Raw genomic sequence first — 13,577 nt, 5'->3', positions numbered from 1 at the left:
GAAGTCTGACAGAAAAGCAAATGCAGAAGAAATCTGTAATGGTCTGAAATGGGCCAGATTCATTTCCGCAGCTTACTACACACACAGATCCAAAAGTGTGCTCTTAACCCATGTAGTTTTTGGCCAAAGGAAGATTACAGAAAAGGAAAACCAAAAAGTAGAAGCTGGGAAGCCTAAAAGGGAAAGTATCTCAGCGCCAAAGACATGTCTGTCTTTGCCTCATTTCCACTTTATAGGTTCTGCAGCATGGCACCAGGAGATCTTTTTACATTTACAGTACTGATGCTGTCCAAAGACTATTATTTTGGTTCCTTACCTACAAAGATAGTCATACTGGCGTTCAGCTTGACGTCTTCAATGTTTGATTTGGTTTTCTTGTTCTGCTTCAGATAACCAAATCAGAGCTCTCCACTGCCTGAATGAGCATCGCTGAGTGGAAGTCCTGGATCAGCGAAGGGGGGGCTAAATAGACCTGTCACACTAAAATCCAAGTTTGTTTTTTTTTTTTTATATCCAGGGAATGACACTGTCTACTAGATAGTATAAAATTACTTCCATGGAGAGGGATTTGCAGGTCACATGCAGCATGGAACCAGGAAAACCAGCTACAAATCAGATTTACCATCGTTCCAAATCCCAACCCTAGACTAATAAATTGTTAAAGACTACCTACTGGCGGATGTTTTTCCCCCTTCAGCTTTATTGCGCTGCTTTGGCTGATTTTATTTTCTACTTTGCAGTTTAGGACACAACATTTTTATGAAATTTAACAATAAACAGTAAATGAATTGTTTGCATTCATGCAGGAACAGATTTCCCGGGCGAAGGATAATTTTTCACAAAAGAGTTTTTCTAGTTACCAGGTGTAAGATGTAACCTACTTTACCGGATCCTCACGTCTTCTACTATCATAAGACGCACACATGTGAACACAACATGAGGTGGCCTAGTTTTTCAGCTCCTCTGTGGTAATCCGATCCAGGACCGGTGAATAGAAGGGGTCTGGGAAAGCTTGCTCTGCCATTGTTCAGATGGAGGAGCGGAAAGAAGAAGAAAGGTTCTGAGAGCATCTGTGAGGCAGGATTGAGTCTTTATGAGCTCTAAACCCTCCTTCCTGACATGTGAGATTCAGCAGTGAAGCAGTAAACTCTGACTCAAAAATCACAAGTATGCCTTCATTTAAATGTATCGGATCCCATGTAGCGTAGTTGTAAAGTTTCATCCCAAAGAATCTCATCCAGACTCAGGTAGCTGAGCTGAATTTCCGCTCCGGGAGTTTGCAGTACAGATCTTCCCCTGGTGGTTCTGGATTTTTCTATCTTTGCGTCTCTATGTGAAGTTTTTTTTTTTCTTGGTCATAAGCCAGTTGTGATGGCCACCTGCCCACTTTGCCAAGGCTTTGGCAGCTTCCCAGATGGTTGACCCAGATAGTCGAGAGAGAAAAGGAACGAACTGTTTCTCAGACTCGCTTCAAAACGTGCACCTGTGAAGGTGCTCCGCATGCAGAGATCCACCTGGGCGGGACACCTGGATGTTTACTGGGTATGAACCCTGAAACATTCCTGATGTAGCAGTTCTGTTACTGCGTGACTCTTTTAAAAGTTTTACAGCTGCAGACCAACATTTGTGATTAATTGGTTGTTTATTGTAGCAGACTGCAAATATTTTAACTCACGTTTCAAAAAGAATTGGAAGTGCATGAAACTACTCAGACGATTCATCTTTTAGTATTTGCCAAACATTTGCAAGACACCTTTAGTTTCTGTTCATCTCCTAAAGACTAAATCTAAGGATGGATGATTAGACTTTGCTTTTGTTGATGAGCAGCATTTTTTCAGTTCACCTCCAGGTATACATGGGAGTTAAAAGTCTATTGCCAAATAAATGTTAACAACAGAGGAGAAAGGCTTACTTTCTCAATCAAATAAAATTGATTGAAGTCACATCTTTAGTGCAAATGTGTAACTGAAGATGCAGAACCTCTGATATTCTGCTACTACTTGGGTTGTGGAGCCTAACAATTTGGGAGGAAATTATAAATGAAATGATTTTCCACAAATAACTTGGAGTTATGTTTCACAGAAAAATCTGTGAATTTGTGAAAACTTAAACGCAAATAGCCTCGTGTCCACTGCAGTTTCCAAATTCTCTATACGGATCAGACTTTGGGAAAATCATTCCAGGCTTTCATGCTTACCTGTTTTAGATATTCCAGAACCAGATTTTATGTCTGTTGGTATCACTGAGGTGTTGAAACACCGAAGTTTGGACATGTATTTTACATGAGTTGAAGTTGAAGAATTTGAAGGTAGTCGTCGGTCATTCTTTCAACCAACAACGTCTAATTTAGCACAACTTCCTGAAACATTCTTCCTGCCATTGTAGACAAATGGCTCCGTCTTTGTTTTGTCTGACTTTTCTCAGAAGGCTTTTGGTTTGGCCATGTGGGCAGCTGCAAATATCAGTGAAGCTTGAGAAGTAGCCATTTTGCAGAAGCTGCTTCTTTCACTGAGACAGTGAGACACATTTTCAGTTAGTCTCCAGTTCATGGCAGCTTTGTGGTGATACCTGGGTTGTTCCTGAACATCTTACCGGTTTCTTTTCATCTGAAAGAGACAGTTTGAATCTTCTCTAAGACTTGACAAAGTAGTAAAACATGTAGATACTTTGTACCAGTTGTTGGAGTGAGACTCTCGGAATGTGCATTTGTTTGGAATTGTGTCCAAAAGAATTTCTCAAGTTGTGTACATCTAATGAGACGTTTTTAAGCCTTCACTTCTCATTGTTTAGAGGATTACTCAATCCAGTTAGTGCTGTCAAACAAAAGACAGAGAGAATTTGCAGCTGCAGTTAAACATGACTACTGACCAGTAGGTAATGCTCCATTGCTCTGATAACCCTTAAGATATTTTTGAACGTTTATTACAGCTGTTAATTTACACGAAGTCATTTATTTCCTGGACAAAAAGTAATGCCTTTTCTTGACTGGGGGTTGGTTGTTTTTGTCTTTAAAAGTGGAAAGCATTATGTAATATAGCTTTTTTGAGCTTTATATAATTTTATAATGTTATTCCCTCATTGAAATCATACCTGGAGTTTTGCTTTCATTCTTTAAAGGCTTGCTCTCGCAAAGTACTGCCTATTTCCATAAAGGTCTTCCTCAGAGCTCCAGCACCCAGACAAGCTTCTGCCTCACAGAACACCTCTCAATAACTCAGCTCCTTCAGACTAGTGGCAGCAGTCATTAGCAAACACCTCATGGAAATGTGCGTCTGCAGTTCCATGCTCCTAAGTCCGATGTGCCAAGATAAGTTTTAAATGACATAATGGAGGAGCATTGAGGTGATGATGTGCTGATGGCAGTGCTGATGAAGACCAATTTTATGGAGTCAGATGGTAAAGATTAGTTTTCTTAAGTTATGCTTGGTAGATACAGCATTTTTATAACAACTTTAGGTAACATAGTTGATTGAGCTATAAAATTACATTATGTCCCTGAAAAAGACATAATACTGACCCTTTAATATTTACAGGCTGCAAACATTCACTACTAAAACCAGATGGTTGCTTTAATTAATGATGCAATTTGAACAAAAACTTGTGATGCAAAGAAATGTGCAGTGATGGCAAAAAAGCCGAGATTTAACTCCAAACTCCCCCCATGTTATTTTTTCTCCTATTGTATACACAGTTCTCTTGTCCTGAAGTGGTCCAACAGAAATAAATCAATGCAACTTCAAACCACAAGGGTGTAAGATCAGAAAAACTGAGAATACTACAGCAGTACGTGGGCTGATAACCAAGGAACTCGTAAAATGTTGGAACTGCGTTTTGTTTTCAAACAGGAAGCGGCCACTTTGACTTTCCTCTCTGTGATTGTGGGTGTTTAGCTGCAGTCAGGTGTGTTTCAGTGCAGTAATTATCCTCAATGTCACGTCGCATTGCAATGCAGCAAAGATCTCTCTTGTGGGGGTGTTTTATTGCCACCGGGTCTGTGTGAAACTGAAATTAAGCTGACTGTTAAAACGTTGTAATTTTAGGCACACTACAGCAGTTGTAGCCTTACACACCACCTTATCTGTGTTTTTACACTGTTTGTGTTTTTCCTGTGGTTTCAATGCCCCCTCCCCACTTCTGTGGCACACAGGAAATGGAAAGTTGCGCCGGCAACATGGCCACCCAGCAGGCCAGAATGATAAATTGGCTGAGAAGAGGCTCGTTCGTCACAGCAGAAATTGCTGACGTGTTCGTTGCAACATATAACAAATACAACAAAGAGGGAGAGGACAATTCAAATGAGAGCAAATGTGCTTCTTCAGCATGATGGGACTCTGGCTGGGTACCCCTGTTGTGGATAATGAGCAACTTATGAAGTGTTTTCTTTTTAGTGTGTGTGTGTGTGTTTTCAAGGGCGGAGAGCGGGCACGGCTCGTCTCCGACATGCTATTCATCATCTCGTCTTTGTGCTCCTAAAATGTCCTCGGATCTCTGCTGAAAGATTGACTGCTCGCTGTCAGTCGTTTTAAATCACTGTCACATAAATGGTGTCGACACCTCCCGGTTCAAACTTATATCTAAACATCTTCATACCAATGAAGGGTGACATCAGGTTCATTAAACCGAGACCCCAGATGTAGGGCTGAAACGGTTTATTGTGATGAATCGATTATTTAAATTACTTGGAGAAAGCAGACCCAGAAAAAGGCCATTTGCTGAGAAAACAGAACATATTCAAAGCAGTACTTAAGCCAGAACTGTCCAAAATATTTACACATATAATGTTTGAGAAGAAAAAAAAAAAACCTTTCTATACAAATATTTTACCCAAAACTCAAGTGGCAAAGTTTTAGCTTCACCCTGTTCAGATTTTGTGTTTTATTGCGTGTAAGGGAACAAAATGTTTCCTTGTTTAAAAAGAAAAGATTTTAATTATTTGTTTTATTTATATCTTTGATGTATATCTAGTATGGTTTAAAAAAAACCTTAAGAGGTTAAGTGAAAAATCTTTAAAATATGACCTTTTTTAAAAAAATCCAATTAATCGCTTAATCGTCAGAATAATCAAATAATCGTTTGTTACAGCACTGTCTTGATCCTCCAGTTCCTAGAAAAGGATCAGGACTTTTTCCTAGTCAGTTTGAGTAAATATTGAAACAGAAAATTGTTTATTTCCTGTCCCATTGTTTAAATGATCCATCCGTCCGTCCGTCCATCAACATCCAGCCTGCTCAAAAGCAGGAACTTGTTCACACCATGTTGGTTTGGTCGCTTTTGCTATGAAAACAAGAGTTTTCTCCTTCCTGCTGCAGCTCTGCAGGATCAGAGTTGAGATGAGGGAACACCACGACAGCTGTGAAAGAAAATCAAAATAGCTCCGCTTTATTAGCAGTCACTGCAGCACCTTGTTTATGCTAAAATAAAACTGGAGAAGCAACAGAGTCCGAGGAGGCGTGATGCATTTTGACATGCCTTCTGTGTTGTGCAGCAACATCATCTGTGACTCAGTTTAAATCAGTCTTAAATATGTGCAAAAAGCACCTGGAATTTGAAAATAGCTCTGCTGGCTTGCGCTCTGCTGCCCTTTTCTCGCCCTTCCTCTATTACAGCTTGTTGGCTTTGCCCTTATGTCCATCTTGCCAGCAAGGACAAACATAGAGCGGCCTATTGTTCGCCTGTATTGAGCTGACAAGTATATATGCACATATATGTGTCTGCCAACACACACACAAAGATTCTTGTCATGTTTGGGCCAAAAATCTCAGAGCCACAGGCAACGAAACGGATACATCCTAGTCAGGGAGAGAACTGGAGGTTTGGTTAAAGAGGGAACCACACCCAGTAAGCCAGTAGTAAGAGTTAATGGTTGGCCTGGGAACTGGTGGGAACTCCCATGGGAAGAATTAACTCATTTCTACTCACAGCCCTTATTATTTAAAATTCAATCTGAATTACACTCTTCTTTTTTGGGGACAAAGCAGTGAGCTTAGCTGATGGTTTGTCCTGAAATCTGCGGTCAGAGGTTTCACTCTGGAGTCTAATTTTAGAGAAACGTACCACCTTCGTGGATTCCTTTTCCTTCTCTGCTCGCTTGCTGATAAAAAAAGACAGTTTTGGCTTTCAGTGATGCCGCATTTAATCTACAATTCTCAGTAAATGATGCTTTTTTTTTAAGTAAAATTAGTTCATTTTTCTCCACCTTAAATCTAAACTTATTCTGCTATGTCACCACTAACCTTCACTGCTGGCAAATATGTGGAGGCCATGTGGCTTCTGTGATACTCCACTGAGCCACCAGCTGCTTCGTCACCTGCTTCAGCGAAGCCTCACCAGGAGCTCACAGCACACGTCCAGATCCTGACTGCTGGTCAGATTCATCATGGATCTAACCAGGTGATCGTACATATGTAGCAGTTTCAGGTTGATTATGACCTCTGATCAAGCCAAAATAACTCCGACTTCTTGAGTCGGAGTTATTCGACTCAAGAATAACTCCGACTATAACGTAGTGGGGCTTTCACAAAACTACAATTTCCAAGAAAAATACTCAATATCTTTTGAAATATCATGGAAACTTAAAAGAACAGGGTCCTTTTTAGATAAGAGCTAAAAAGGTAATTAATTACATACTTTCCTTAATTTTGGCAAAACCATCAAGAGGAAGCCATTCATCCGTTGTTTAATTAAAATACATCTATTGCTATGTTCACACGGCATATATGTGCTGCGTGAACATAGCAAATACATAGCACATATAATTGCACTGTGTGCAATTGTGACCCACATCTGATTTTCCCACTGCTCAACAACTTTAAAATTGATCCAAATATGGCAACACTAATTATTACTTTCTATAAACTGCTGCTGTGTGACGTGTACGTTTTTCTTCATCATATGCAGGTTGCATTGAGGTCAGGAAATCTTCTCATAGAAGTTAGTTAGTATTAGCTTATAGCGTTAGCTTGCAGCGATAGCACAACTAGCATCCTGCATCCTTCAGCATTTTGTATTTGTCTTGTCTGTCTTTTAATCCTGAAAATATGCCATTAATGGAAATGTCATCCCTCATGCTTTGTGTTTTGAGTTGCCTACTCAAACTTGAACTCCTCTCTAACTAAATCAATCTGAATATGCAACATACTGATAAACAATATTGACTTCATTGGGCTTAGAAACCATACAGATGCCATTGTTGACAGCAATTGTGTCCTCTTGTCCGGATTTTGTAATGTCTGCTTTGTAATTAGCATTACTATAGCTGACATCTGCAACTTTAAACATTTGTTTTAAAGAGATGCATAAAAGAAAGTGCTTTTTGACATTTACGGATTGTTGCTGTTGACTCACTGGCAGGAAGCTCCGCCACAGCAAGGGGAGCTGCTGGGTAAAACAATAGGAAGCATTGCAACACCCAGTCAGAATGGTGATTCAGCTCAAAGTGTGAGGAAAGATGTTCGTTTTCCCAGTTGGCTGCATCTAAAAGATGAAGCAAGTGCAAGAAAAGGGGATTCATGCACATAGACTGAAAAAGGTTTTGACTCAATTTAACTTTTGACCTTTTCCTACCCACACTTCTCCTTTTCCTCCCTTCCTACTGTCATTTTCCAAACCAATTTGTCAATGTAGATTTGTCAATGTAGATACTAAATAAATTGATGAATATTGGTAGTAAATCTCCTGTGAGAGCTTCTTTTTGCATTCAAAAGGTATAAAACAACCAAAACGTTAAATTAGCAGCACCCCAAAAGAATATGTCAGAGCATCAGAACAGAAGACTAAACACAATGCATATTTCACATGTTCAAATGCAGAAGAAAATAATAAAATGAGAGTTTGATGTAGAAGGAAAAAGGAGTTGAGGAGGTCTTTTCAGGCCTGAACCAATTTCTGGATTTCTTTGGAATATGAGATGCTTCTTCCAGTTTTGACCAATTAGTTAAAGAAAGAAATGAGAAAACAATGTTCTTTAAGTCATTTAAGTTTTTGAAAACAAATTAAAATTGAGGAGTTACAGTTTTATCCTCTATTTATGCATCAAAGCACATGCCCATAATCTTTATGTAATTGTTAATAAACTCATTTTAAGTCTTTCAAAGTGAAAGCTAATGGTTTAAGAATTTATAGATGCACAATGTTGGGAGTTCTTGGTTTTAATTTTCATTAGAGGGGCCAATAAGCTCAGATTGATCACCAATCTTCCAATCTCTGACCGATTGATTCACTGTTAAACAGCTAGACACTTAGACAGGCTTGTTGCAGAGAAGGTAATTTCAATGAATCAGAGTAAAGAGGCTTATACATTTATTTTAGACTGAAAACATTTGCTTATTAAAATGTTAAATAATTTAAGCCTGCAGGTCAGCTGACTAAAATCTACATTTGATTATGATCTTGCATTCCAGCGCAGTTATAGCTGTTCCTGTTACTGTGCTGCCCTCTGCTGGAGGAATACAAATAAAACAAAAACATTACCATGGGGTAAATGCGTTTCTAGGGACAAAAAGTGGACGCAGTGATCCGGCGACTCTCTGAAAAACAAAAGCAGTTCTGCTGACACGCGTCCCACTTTATATCTGAACTGAATGATGTCACAGTAACTGTCAGAGAAAAGGACTTAAAAAGCATGTGTTACCGCATGGAAAAGTAATTTAGAGTTTGATTAAAACATGTTTTGTCATTGCACCAAAGGTAGGTCAGCGGGAGGGGTCAGTGTTAATGGTGTGTGTGCCCAGTCGTTACTAAACCACTGGCCTAATTTTTGTCTGAATACCGCGAGCCATGGTTTACAGTCACGCACTCCTCATATCAGTCGACTGATTTTTCTTTCATAACCCCCCATTTCTAATATGCCCAGCCTCTCAAACGTAATTACGGTCCAATATGGTATCCAGTTCTTTCTCTTTTTTTTGGCCTGTGGTGTGATCTGAGAGGAGGTCTGCAGCTACAAAGGCTCACCCCTTCTGTCTCTCCTAATCTCTCGCACCGTCTCCCTCTCGCCAAACTGTGTGAGTGTTGCTGACTTCCTCACAAGGAAATGAGACTCCACTCTGGTCTGTCTGGATGTTTTTCATCTGCGTTCGTTCTCGGATATTGAGGCGCTGCAGGACACGCGCGTGTCTGTCGGTTTGCTTTTTCACTTGTTTTCCTCTTGAGATAACTCCTTCAACTTGGGAGTTGAAATAAGGCTGCAAAGAAATGTATTTCAGAAGCTCTTCAGAATCTAAAAGTTCATTGAAGGTGAGGTTGTTCTTTTCTGCTTCTCCACTGGTTCTTCGTTTGCTGCTTGTTGTTTTTCTAAACATCAGCTTATTTAAATTCCTGCCAGTTTAAAGTATTTTTAGCACTTATTTCCATCGGCTTTTGTATCCTAAAACCTGTGTCTGGTGCAATACTCTCTGCTCTTTTTAGAAGATGCTTGAAAATCTTTAAAATAAATTAATCTCTTAGTTGTTCTCATTCACTGGAAAGAAATCCCATCATGGTTTGAAACATTTGTTTTTAGACGCTTAATATTTTCCTTTTTTACAATATTTTACAAGTTTAGAGTCTTTCTAGATTATCTAGAATCCTGATCCTCTTGGGAGCTTTTCTATAGGATTTAGATCTAGGAGCTGAGATGACCATAAAAGAAGGTTATTTTATATTTAGTTTTATTATATTCTTTCTTACTTTTTTCAACCAGAAATGACCCACTGACATTTAAAATCTCATTTATTTATTACAATATGTTTTAAAGGATTTTCTGGTCATTATTTGCAGCAGATGTGACAGGAAACTATTTATAAAAGAAACGGGCCCACAGCATGCCAGATCCTTCACCATATTTAATAGTTGGGAATTCTCTAACAGTGAATCTTTGGGTTGCATTTTATTCTCGGTCACCATTCTGTCTGAAGACAAAGCTGGGTCTGCGTACAGTCTTGAATATTACAACTACAGTTCTTTAAACTTTTTGCTGCGACTGGAAATAGACGAGTTTTGAGCATCTATTTGCTGACTTATGAAATCAAGACATCCTTCAGTGGCGTTTCCTCTCGTCTTTCCCATTTTGATGAGCAGAAAGGAGAAGTTAATCTCATTTTCGCCAACTAAAGGTTTGAATCTGAACCCTAACCCTGGGATGTGATTTATTTATTTTTTTCACTTACACCAGTCTATCCCAGTGAATGGCACATATGTGGAATCAAAACAGGCAAAAATGTAAAAAGTAGAGCTCCGCAATATTTTGAGTCACAACCATCTATCTCATTATTAGCAATATTGCAATTTAAAAGGATGGCTTGCATGCAATATTTAGTAGTTTATTTGTAGTTCATGGCCATGCATGTAATGTCTGTTTTTGATTGCTGACATGCTAACAAAAAGTGGTGAAGATCTTAAGCGATGTCATGATGAGAATATTCATACAGTAGCATCTCAGTGACATGTTTTCCTGGTGCTGCTGCAGCCCTAAAACAAATACTTTCTTTGGATCTTTAGAAAACCAGAAGAACTACCGATCCAGACCAGCTTCAGAGAACCAGGAGAGTCTGGTAGGTTGAAAGAAAAACATAAGGAAAGGAGTACAGCACTGCATGCACCACATACTTGGCTTTTCCCACTTAATTTTATGAAATTTAAGTATAACAAATACTCTTCTAAAATAAGCCTCTTTCCATGCCAATTTTAATCCCCTGACAGACAAAAAGTTAAGGACTACTAATAAGGAGTTTATACAGAGAATAAGTGAAAATATGCTGAATTAAATTATGCGCTAGTTACACTGTTTAAGGTGCCATTAATTGTGGCACCAGTTATATTCTATTTTTTAACTCAGGATTCTGACCCCACTAATGTACTGAAATTAAAATGTGGATTTTTCAATTTTAAAAAAATTCTCTTTTCATTGTGGGATTATGCTGCGGCCATAAGATATGAATTTATTCAAGATATTTCCACACATCTCCACTAGAGTAGAGCGTACTGTTAATTTCTCACTAATCTGCTTTGGGGAAAAAGCTGGAAAAATGCAGGATAAATGCATTGAGGGTAAAGTAAGCTTCAATGAAACACGTGTTAAGTCATATTCCATCCTTGGAAATAGAGTTTATAATTCATACAAGCGTCTCTGGAAACACTTGAAGAAAGGGGGAAAATATTGTTCCCACTTGGTTTATTCTTAGATCTCTGTGCATTTTAGTTGAACACTCAAACTGACCACAGAAGCCTGGATTTCCTCCCTTTAAAACAGTTTAAGAGCTTGTTTTTGTCAAGGTTCTTGTTTCGCTGTCAAACCACACTAAAAGTCACCAGGAGGTCAGCTGAAGCGTCTTGCTGGGTGACCACAGCTTCTCTCCGCTTCTCCTCTCAGTCAGCGCTGCAACTGCCAAGACCGAGAGCGCTCTGAGCGGGGTTTGCTTTTCACAACTTTTACAATATCACATGCTTCTCTGACTTTATTGTTGCTGGCTCGCAGAATGTGCATGGTCTATAAATTTAAATTCTTAGGGAAATGGTTGTTATGGTCTTGATTTGAGGAAAATAAAGTAGCGCGCACTCGGAGCAGATGTAAGTCAGCCAAGGCAGTGGTGATGGAAGTTGGCCAGCTGAAGTTATGATTGGCCTGCACACAGAAGCATGAATGAATTTGCGTCTGGAGTATATTTATGTTCATCATTTACTTTCTCATACTGATTCTCTGCCCCACAAACATTAACCTGAATCTGCTGGCCTGTGCCTTCCTCTCATTCACTTAACCTTTAACCAGCACCTTAAATATATTTAATGTGAAGCAGCCGGACCTGAAGAAACGCTACATCGTTGGTCTCTTGTGTCTCATCAGTATTTTTGGAGAAAGCCTTTCCTAACTCTTTCTGTTCACCTCATTCCGCCTCCCTGTCTTCATTTCCACGTCTCAGCTGAGCTTTTCTTCGTTTCTTTATCTTATGTTCTCACTCGAGGGTTTTTCTCAATATCCTCGCCTCTCTTTCCTTTGTACTTCTCAGGCTTTAATGTCTGTTATTCTCCCCCCTTCTCGTTTTGCATTCCTGCACTATCATCCCTGTCCCAGAGTGCTATATCTAGAAGAAAGACAGTGGAGCTTTGAGGCTTTCTAGTTCTCACATTTGCCTGGAGATTCAGTTAGTTTTAGCTCTTTGGAATTTTTGTACAATTATTCATTGAGAAAAAACAAACCCAAATTAGGAGATATATGTTGTAACATCCCACATGGATGAGCCGGAAAAGTGGTGATGGTGGTAGGAGTTTGCCCCATAAATGGTAGGTTGACGGTTGACAAGGACTTAAAATATTCTGGTGTCTTATTCATGAATGGGAGGAATCTGGTTAGGATGCCTCCTTAACAACATTTGTACCAGACCTATTGGCACAAATGCCAGACCTATTGGCACAAATGCTGATTATCATTAGTGCAAACGGTTGCCCTTTGCACAAACTCTGTAGATCATGGGAATCGTACGCCGGCCGGTTCTGCACAGCCTTAAAATCTGTTGTTGCTCCTAACCAGCTGATTCAAACAGCTGAATTAGCTTCAGTTTACTTAGCCCGGCTCATGAGCCATTATTTGATTTTGGTTTGTTGAACCAGGGCAACATATAAAACATGCAGAACACCAGACCTTGATTGCTAACTTTGGGATCTACTGCTGAAGACAGTATAGGGTCCAGACTCTATTTTTGGTCTCTTCTCTTTAGCTCAGCCCTCAGATTTTTTGAATGATTTTAGTTTAGGGACTGAGAAGAAAGTTTAATGCCTTTATGAAGCATTGCTTTGCTGATTTAGTTGCATCTGTTCAATTATTGTCCTGCTGAAAGGACAATTTGTGTGACAATTTATTTTAAAGGCAGAGGCCACCAGATTTGTATTTGTTAAAACATCTCTGTATTTTCAATAAGGTGTCCAGCTTTTCCGCCATACTTAACAAAAGGGAAGGATGCTTTTTGCACATAGTTTTTTATAAAATACATTTTATGTTGAGTGGTTCATTTTTAAAAACTCAATCTTATTCTTTTCTGACCAAAACACACATTTCCAGTTTAAGGTCCAGTAGAGTTGAGCAAACTGGTAGAACAGAAAATCACAGTAAGTCATGGAGGAAGGATCAACTCAGAAAAGTAAAACATCAATTTAAGGTTGCTTCAGTCACATTGTCCGTTGTTGTGGTGTTGATAACTATATAACTTGAAAATAAAAATTTGTATTAGTTCATTTAGCTGCAGATTATTTATGAATCTCCTGGGTTCTGTATGTCTTTTTTTTCTGGTCCAGCACATCTGTGAAAATGTGATGACTTTGTGTTCCAATGACAAAGATGTCTCACTCTGCCAAAAATCCTGCTGAGTACTTACCTGGAAAATATGTTTTTCTCTTTCTCTCCAACAGGTTTTTCCAGTCACAGACTTTCTGCGAGATCAAAGGTCAGTGTCAGTTTTTTATTCATCCTGAAAACATTTATAACCCAACAAAAATGTTATTTACAGCCGTGTTATCATAAAATTTGGCACACAAAGGGCAAGATTTAGTTTTAAAATGCAATGGCATCATAAGACCACTAGAGGGAAGCAGAGTATTTTTTGCAGGGT

General features: G+C 39.1%; 1 long non-coding RNA gene across 2 annotated transcripts in view; it reads left to right on the top strand.

The window, feature by feature from the left end:
- LOC103153516 (uncharacterized) overlaps window positions 1-13,441 on the top strand; it is an 80,204-nt gene extending 66,763 nt beyond the window's left edge. The window contains exons 3-4 of one of the 2 annotated variants that reach the window (XR_477799.2): window positions 10,477-10,529; window positions 13,378-13,441. This is a non-coding gene — a long non-coding RNA (uncharacterized LOC103153516). The remainder of the gene's footprint in view (window positions 1-10,476; window positions 10,530-13,377) is intronic. The other variant, XR_001658976.1, reaches the window with a different exon arrangement.
- Window positions 13,442-13,577: the final 136 nt, after the last annotated feature.

This window comes from Poecilia formosa, unplaced genomic scaffold (genome assembly GCF_000485575.1).
Source record: "Poecilia formosa unplaced genomic scaffold, Poecilia_formosa-5.1.2 Scaffold353, whole genome shotgun sequence".
In the NCBI taxonomy this organism is placed as follows: domain Eukaryota; kingdom Metazoa; phylum Chordata; class Actinopteri; order Cyprinodontiformes; family Poeciliidae; genus Poecilia; species Poecilia formosa.
The sequence above is the reverse complement of the archived record's forward strand: the minus strand, read 5'-3'. Positions and strand labels throughout refer to the sequence as shown.